The sequence below is a fragment of the Photinus pyralis genome, unplaced genomic scaffold, assembly GCF_008802855.1.
Source record: "Photinus pyralis isolate 1611_PpyrPB1 unplaced genomic scaffold, Ppyr1.3 Ppyr1.4_LG5, whole genome shotgun sequence".
Lineage (NCBI taxonomy): Eukaryota > Metazoa > Arthropoda > Insecta > Coleoptera > Lampyridae > Photinus > Photinus pyralis.
This window is the reverse complement of record NW_022170596.1, coordinates 14,052,576-14,061,526: the sequence shown is the minus strand read 5'-3', so window position 1 is coordinate 14,061,526 and position 8,951 is coordinate 14,052,576.

Sequence of the window (8,951 nt, the reverse complement as noted above, 5' to 3'; positions counted from 1 at the left end):
ACTAATATTTTGAGATATAATAATTTTGAAGACGTTTTTAGTAACTATTACCTACTAAAAATAATCTATTATACATCTGTATGAATACATACAGGAGAAATAACTCCTTTATAATTAAAATGCAAAACATTTTCAATGACGGCGCTAGTAAATGTAACTAACAAACAATAACAATTTCAATGCAAGTTTGCCAATCTTGCGAATCCAAGTTTCTCCAAAACCCTTGTATCATGAATAAGCACGCACTGTCATTGAGGTTCAGTCAACCCCATTTTAGATGTTCCCCTCCGCTTCGCGTTACCAAATATTATGAAAATGATGCATAAGTGTTACATAGGCAACAAGTAGCATTGTTTAATATTCCTTTGTTGCCACTGAGATTATATTCGCAATCGGCCGGTAAAATTTAATTACACCATTTGCTTACAACATTTACACGTCTTAAGTATTAGCATATTCCAGCTTGGGGTTAATGTTCTTAATGAACCTACATATGCAAGACTTGGAAATTATCTCTCGCAATTATTTGTAATGCGGTGGTCTATACATATAGCGAGAGTTTCGTTGTCTTCGCTTTAATTAACAATTTCCGTTCGTGTCTTCAAAATTTACGTTTTAATAACCTTGTAACATATGATTATTGGGGTTGGTAATGAAGAGGAGGTTTAATAGGTGCCCAAGAAGCGGTTAGAGATAATCATGCTGCAAGATGGCGTCTTTGGCTATATAATTTAAGAAAAAATGAGACTGAAAAGTAAACTGCTACTTAAAAATAGCAACTCCTTGAATAGACACATAGTTCATTATAAGTTGTAATAAGGTATTCTAACTATACTGATTTTATCAGAGCTTACTGTCTAGGGAGTAGTCCGTATTTTCAAAAAGCAGCTATTCCATACGCAAAAGGTAATAATAAATTCGTATAAACCAGCAAGTTCAAAAAGCATCAATGTTTCTCTTTACAAGTTCGTGATTGATACAGAAAAGATTCGCATATTACTTTACCTACTTGCTTGTATACGGTAGACATTAAAGGTTATATTCCATTCTACTTTTGAACTTTTTCATTTATTGAAAAAGCTTTTTCAAAGAATTTCGATTAATCTTTGGTGGATCCCTTCCACAAAGGCGCGTCGTAAATTTTACACACCGCATTATTCTGAACATAAAATTATTAATACCGTGCCTACTGTTTAATAGAGGTAAATTTTACGTTTACTTGCTGGTAATACTGCCCCGAAATGGTAATTCGTGTAATCCCCAAAATGTTTCCTTTCGTACCTTGATTATTCTCGTTGGCAATTATTCGGTAATTAGAATTTATGAGTACTGATTCGAATGAGAAACGCATGAAACTCATAACGGCCATATGCTCAATTCTCAGATATTGACACATCTTGACTGTTGGTAGCAACACTTTCGTCAAATCATTAGCACGTTACCTTCACAAATTGGAACCATCGAGTACCTAAGTTTAATAGGCAAAGAACGAAGCATTCGCTTTGCCAATTATGGGAATAGTATCTCTCTTTGATTTCCTTTTGTTACGACGACAGGTGTCTGGTATAAAAGAATATTTAAAAAACGGGTTTAGACACATTACAAGAGTCGAAGACCTCACTTGCATAAAATAAAATAGAACCTCTACTGCACTGGCACTGGTAATAAAAATGTTTTTTATACCCCTTACCTTGCGGAAGTTTGGCCTCTTATCTCCCCTTAAAATCTGAAATTCAATTGAACTCTAATGAATAGGCACGTGTCCATGCTAAATTTGGTCTACATCTAAAATTCACCTTTACCACATATGAATTCCTGGTACATTCCCTTTTTTAACACATACAGCCCTGAATACTGAACACAGTTTTAATCCAGTCAAAGGGCTAGTATTACTGCAATTTAAGACAAAATTCCAATCAATAATCCAAAATAACTAAAATCCTTTGTTTGAATTCCATTCTTATCAATAACTACAATACAAAATCTGTTCATGCAAATGCTTTTCACGAGTCGATTCCCTTAGGAATATTAAAATTATTTATACAAAAGTATGTAAACTCCTAAAAATAATCGATCACTACTTTACAAAAATCCAAAAATATAAAATCAACGTGTAATTTCAGGTTACAATTGGCCTTAGCTCTCCCGAAAAATGCCTCTCCCTTTAGAAATATGCAAATAGGCCACATCAATGGTACAGGTTACTACGTGGTAAATGCAAAACAAAATGTCCCTGCACAATCTTAATTAAAAGTTCACATCATTTCGTCGTAATCTGTGGTTATGTTACTTATATTTCGTCATTCTTTAAGTTGGTGAAACTGAAAAATCTCCAGAAGTTACTAATTTTTGTAAGATGTTATGTTAACTGCTTCGTCTACTAAATTGAAATATGCTAGGTTTAACGTGTATATTAAGAGTTAATGTAATAAAAATGGTCTATGGAACTTGGGAGAGATATTCCTTCCTCTTTCGGGTGTATAAGGCAGTCGATGCTAGTCACCGGTTGATACGAAAAAGGCGTTCGAAGTTAATCGGCGGTCGATAACGAGGAGGCGGTCTATGAAAAATGCGAGAGATGTCCGTTCCCCTTTCGAGTGTGTAAGGCGATCGATGATAGTCACCGGCTAATATGAAAAATATTTTCGAAGGTAATCAACGGTCGAGACGAAAGAGTCGGTCTACGTTACTAATTGGTGGTCGATGCGGAAACTTGTTACGTACACGAACTCTTATATACTAAAGCAATCACTCACCTCACTTACTGCTGTGACTGGTAACAGTAGACCACCATTATCTCTTTTTCTTTCAAAATAATGAATAAGATTACAAATAAGCGGCTTACTTTTTCTTAGTAAACCCGATGGCATTTTTGGGTTACACAGCTTTTAGCGCAGAAAATCGCAGTGAGAGTTACGGAAGCTATGCTTCTATTATACGTTATGAAACTAACGGTTTTTTTGTCGGTTAATGTAGCAGACAGTTCTCCAATTTGACCTATCACAATGTAAACGTAAACTACCACAATTTCGATTGACAGGTAACCTGAAAATTAAAAAAAACCTTTTCACTAAAGGTGAAAGGTTTAAATAACGCACAACTCCGCCTCAAGAACCTATATTTTGTGAAATTCATAGATACGTAATTCCAACGTTGTGGTTTAAAATGATTTTTTTACTTTCTTAATACGTTAGTATTACAATGTTCTCCAAAAACAGAATGGATGACGTGCGCTCAAAACTAAGGAAAATCGTTCTACACATATACCTACATTTTATATATTTATAGTAAGCTATGTAGGTGTCCGTAGTCAAGGAGTGAGGGCGTTAGGGTTAAATTGAGATAATTGGTGACCAATCTAATTCATTAGAACTTCTAATATTGCGTGTTACGTAAGATGCTGTCCTTCGTATGTATACCACATACTCATTATACTCATTACCTGAAACCAAACTAGACTCATTTAGTAGGTACCTAAGGGAACCTATTGATAGGATGTTAGTAAATAAAAGCACTAGTATATACCTAATCACTGTCATTAGGGCCGGGGTAACAATGCGCGGGATAATGCCCGGTTTACTTTTGTATTCCCTTCTAGTTAATGAGATAATCGTGCGAGGCGTTTTAAGCGCAACTTAAGTTGTCTATCTTTATACGTTAGATTTTTTTTTCTGCACATTGCTTAATCTATTTTTACCACTCGCATGTTAGTAAGGGAGGTATTGCATTGGGTTAAAAAATGACTCTCCACTTTTTTTACGGAAATACACGTTTTGAAGCACAGGGATCGGATTCAAACAAAACCCAGATGATGTCCATCGGTCTGTCTGTATTCTTATTTCCAGCTAAAAGGCTGAACCGATTGGACGCAAATTTGGTACACATATTCTTAGACATAAAAGGGCAGAATCGCGCACACGCAGAAGTACGGGTGGTATCTACAGCAAATTATTGTTTTTATTACTTGCATTATCACAGTAGATGGAAATAACATCACGTGCCGACGTTAAAGACTGTCGCACTTCCATATTGCTGCTGATCGTTTTTATACACTGGGTAAGAGTGTTTTACGTATCCCCATAGCGTCGCCAAAAATTCAAGATGGTAGAAATAGGGTCGTTTGGGCAGGAATTACCGTAATAGTTTAAAAATAAGACTGACTTAAAAAAAATACCACAAATAATTGAAAACAAATGTATGTACCTTGTTCCTAAAGTCAACATAAAGTATCACTACTACGGTGGAGGCAAAATAAATGAACCAAAGAAAGAAAAAAAAACTTAGAAATCTTCGAACGGAAACGACACGGTTTGAATCTGGTTCTTAAATACTTAAAGGCGGGTACACATCTAAGTATAATCGATACGTTACCTGAGTTATATCTTCAAATCAATAAATACTATCAAATGCAAGTAATACATCGCCTGCTTTATTTATGATGCAAATGTTATAGGGTACACTTTAAATAAAAAACAATTCCCTGTAAGATTCGAATCATAATTTAAAAATTTATCTTAAATCTATACACAATTTGAATGGATATTTTAATGACAAAAAATTCAGCTATAATGTACCCCCAAAGTCTTACGCGCAAACGATATAACGAATTGTTCAAAGAAACGCAAACGTTTATATTTAGGTACGTATAAAATGTAAACAAACTAACCTTATCCTGTGCCTGTAACGTCACAATAAACATGCAGATAAACGACTAACACTAAGCCCCATTCAGATAGATGGTAGTGTAGTGCCGTTGTCTTGGTGTGCGGTGCGGGTGTGGGTCGGTGTTGTCATGTTGACATCTGCATTCACAATCGCCACGCGTGCGGCTTACTTTAACCTAACAAAATTATGAACAACAAACAACAATAGCAGCAGCAAATCGTCAAAATCCATCAATCAAACAATAAATTAAATGCACAACCCGCGCAAACACTATGAAGAGCTTATGTAATTAGCTGTGACAGATTGCCATGACAAACATGATGCGTTCCTATCGGTGCTTGCTAACCGTAGTGTGCAGAAAGTTTGAAGTTTACATACTTTCGGCAAGCGGCTGCAAGTCGTATGCACTGCACATGTCATTGTGAATTGTCATATGGGTATGCGTATTTCAAACTTTTATACAACGGCACCGCACCACAACAGCACTGCACTACCACCTATCTGAATGAGGCTTAAGGTTGTTTTGTTACCCAATAAATGAAGTTATACATCACTGGATGGCAGCACGTGTACAAGTATTTACGTAGCCAGTTTTACACAGCACAATTTGTAATCTCACGTCCGCCTTACGCAGCACAACTTTTAAAGTATACTACTCTATGACAAGATATAGTACATATCGTTAGTAAACTATAGTCCATATGCGCAGCAATGTAACATAAATTATTAAATCGTAAATGAAACGTCATTTATAACGCGACCAATAGTTGTATTTAATAATATGCACCTGAAATGCAATGTAAAAATCCGTTTCCTACGAGTGAAAGTTTCTCAAAACCAGCCGTACGGAGTCAGCGGTACTCAATACAACATCCGTTGCGCTATAAATGACATTTGATTTAAGACTTATAATATATATTGGTCATCATATGGTGTAGGTACCTTTCTCAATATTTATACCTGAGAAGCATAAATAATAAAAAATACACGTTTTGAAGCACCACGAAGCCAAATCAAACAAAATCTGGATTATCTCTATCTGTCTATCTGTCGGTATTATCATTTTCAGGTAAACGACTGAACCGATTGGAACCAAATTTGGTACATATATGTTTAGACATACATAAAAGAAAGAGCAGAAAGCTTTTGGGTAGAATCACGCATGTGCAGATATGCCGGTAGTATAGGTAAATGCTGCGATAAGTTTGCCTTTACTAGAAGCACATATGGTTAAAATTTCAAAAAAATAGCCGATTAAGAAAGATGATATCGCTCAGCTTCCGCATGACACATTTAATTTTTACTATGTGCCTTGTTTTTCTTTACTAATTTCAAAGAAATGACTATAAAGTTGGCACATTGCGCAGTATGCGTATGCGCGCATCTGATATTTACCATATATGCGATATGTCGCCAAGCGGAAAACATATTCTTGGTAACGATTCTACTAGTTGTGTGTCCATTGGTAATATCTTAATAAATCAACAGTTGTCTTCTGTACGCGCAGACCATACGCATATTATGTTTTAAATGTAGGTACCAGGTTAGTAGGTATTGTTTCTAACAAGAAAAGAGATATAAAGGATGATGAATATGTAATAATACCAGAGACATGGAAATAATACCTACATAACTGGTTTTAACTTTACCAGCCGCTGGTCAGGCGCAGGAGCAAGCAATTGGTGTAAATTTTCTTGGTTCTTGGTTGTTATTATACCCTAAGCTACCGAATGCAAACAGAACGAACTAAATATCTTGAAAACTGTAAGAGTAGATGCAGCTTCGAGTGGACGGACGGAGAAAGTGGCAATAATAGCGCCTTCCAACATGTATTGGAAAATGCGCTAGAACTGCCCTCTGCCATATTCGCTATGCGCACCACTTTTTTGTAAGACGAACATTTGGTGCAATATGTTTAGGTTATTTCAACGATGAAGTGCGCATAATTTTTTTTTAAAGTCACACGAAGAAACTGTCCGCAATTGCAGTTCCAAATATAACATTTTGTGGGGACCAGACTTTTCACACGCCCGTTTAAGGGTGCATCTTTGGAAATACAAAATTAGAAAGAATACATTCAAAATCCCAGATAGTCTTACTTGTTGTGTTCATAAGAAGAAAATGTAACTAAAAACGCAAATTTGGTACCGTTCGGGGGTGTAGCTCGCCCAAGACATAGATTAAAAAATCTATGTCCAAAGCGACACATTTTATCTGCGTCGTGCAAGTACTGGTTGCAATTTTAAAAATGTCCCTCTTTTTTAATTAAAAACTTGTTTCCAGCCCCACCCCCATTAACCACCCTTAATCAAGTTCTTAGGGGATTGACATTTTATCTGTGGCATTATTAAGAGGTAAAAAACATAAGTGTTTTATGAGATCCGATTATCGCTATTGTGGTACATATCAGAGCCCCACTCTAGCCTCAATATTAGACCAAAAAATCCGATACAACTGAATACCGAACGATTCTTGAGATCTTCGCACATGCATCTTTTTTACAACGCAGGGATTGATTCTGTTCCACCAGATCAGCATAGCTTGTAAAACAAATTTTTGAATTAGCATTACTTTTACTTTTATACGAGGTGGGAGGTGCATATACATACAAAATTTCATTTAAATATAACAAATAAAAAAATTGGGATTGCTCCAATACAAAAGTTGGGTTGCACATGCGCAATTTTTTAAAAATTCATCTACTAACACAGAAAACCGGATATTCATATGTTCTTTGTAACAAGAATTATAACAGAACCCTTTTTTGTAGGTTTGGGCAGTTTTTGGGTTGTAACTTTTTGGCCCGTTAGTCTACATAGCCGAAAAACAATAGGGACCTTTCTTATATCCTGAAGAACATGTGTGTCTATTTTCAAAGCGATCGGACGTTTCTACACAAAGTTATCGTGCACAGGGACAGACAGACGGACAGCAATACAAAATTATAAACGATCGCGAGGGTCGTTAATAATAAAATATTTCTATAAAACCCAAGGACCTTGATAAAACCAGCACATTAAAAGTTGACCAATATATTATTATATATAATATCACAGCGCCTAATTTTGAAATAGGCGGGCCCTAGGCCCCTCAATATTTGGGGGCCCCACCTCATGCCCAAACAGTGCATGTGAATTTTAGGTAAAATCAAACACTACTTCAGACATTAGCGTATATGTCAGATTTAGGTATACAAAAAATTATAATAAGCATAAGTAAAAAATATATAAAATTTAAATCAAACAAATATTCTCATAATGCGATACTAATCATTATGAATCATAAGATTAGTAGCATTGTTTAAATACCATAAATCAATGGTAGTAATGAGTGCAGTAAAATTCGTCTATCCTAAAAATGATGGTACGTATATTTATAATGTAGGTAATTAGTAAATGAAATACGACACGTCGCCTTTGCAGTTCAAACAAACCCAAACAATGATACAATTTATTCAGCGATACCCATATCCGGTGTGTTATGTTATGACCACGGTGTAATTTTACACCATGCCTGCTCTACTTAAATTTTATTTATATCTAGATTTATATATCCTTACAATCCATTTTGTAAATATCCCCACATTCTTTTTAAAGGATCGTATAATTTCTGTGTGTCCATGAAACACCTCAAATCGTTAATTTTTGATCGCAATTTACGCGGAAATTAAATAGCCCTGACCAATGCTACTCAATATTTGAAATTTGGTTCTTATTTTATTGTAATCACTGTGTCGATTCCGGGCCCTTTCAGCGTGCGGGCCCTAGGCCAGGGCCTGATGGGCCTAGTGGAAAAAAAGGCGCTGTATAATATAACTATATTATAAATATAAACGTCCTGATGGAATGACCCTTGTGCCTTGGACCAAAGGACAAATGCTAGTTTGGGATGCCACATGCACTGACACTCTAGCACCATCCCATGTTAATTTATCAAGTAAAACGGGTGGTGCAGTAGCTGAATCTGCGGCAGGTATAAAAATAAGGAAATATTGTTCAATTATAGAACAGAACCATATTTTTATACCTTTCGCAGTAGAGACTTTGGGACCTTGGTGCAGAGAGGCTCGTAATTTTGTGGAGTGTTTAGGAAAACGTATTGCCAGTATTACTGGAGAACCTCGAGCTACTAGTTTTAAATATATTTAAAACAAAAAATCAGTATTGCTATACAACGTGGCAATGCGGCAAGTATAATGGGGACGCTTCCAACTGCGATCCCCATGGAAGAAATTTATTATTTGTTATGAATATTTAAAAATTTTTAACTTTGTAATTAATAAACAA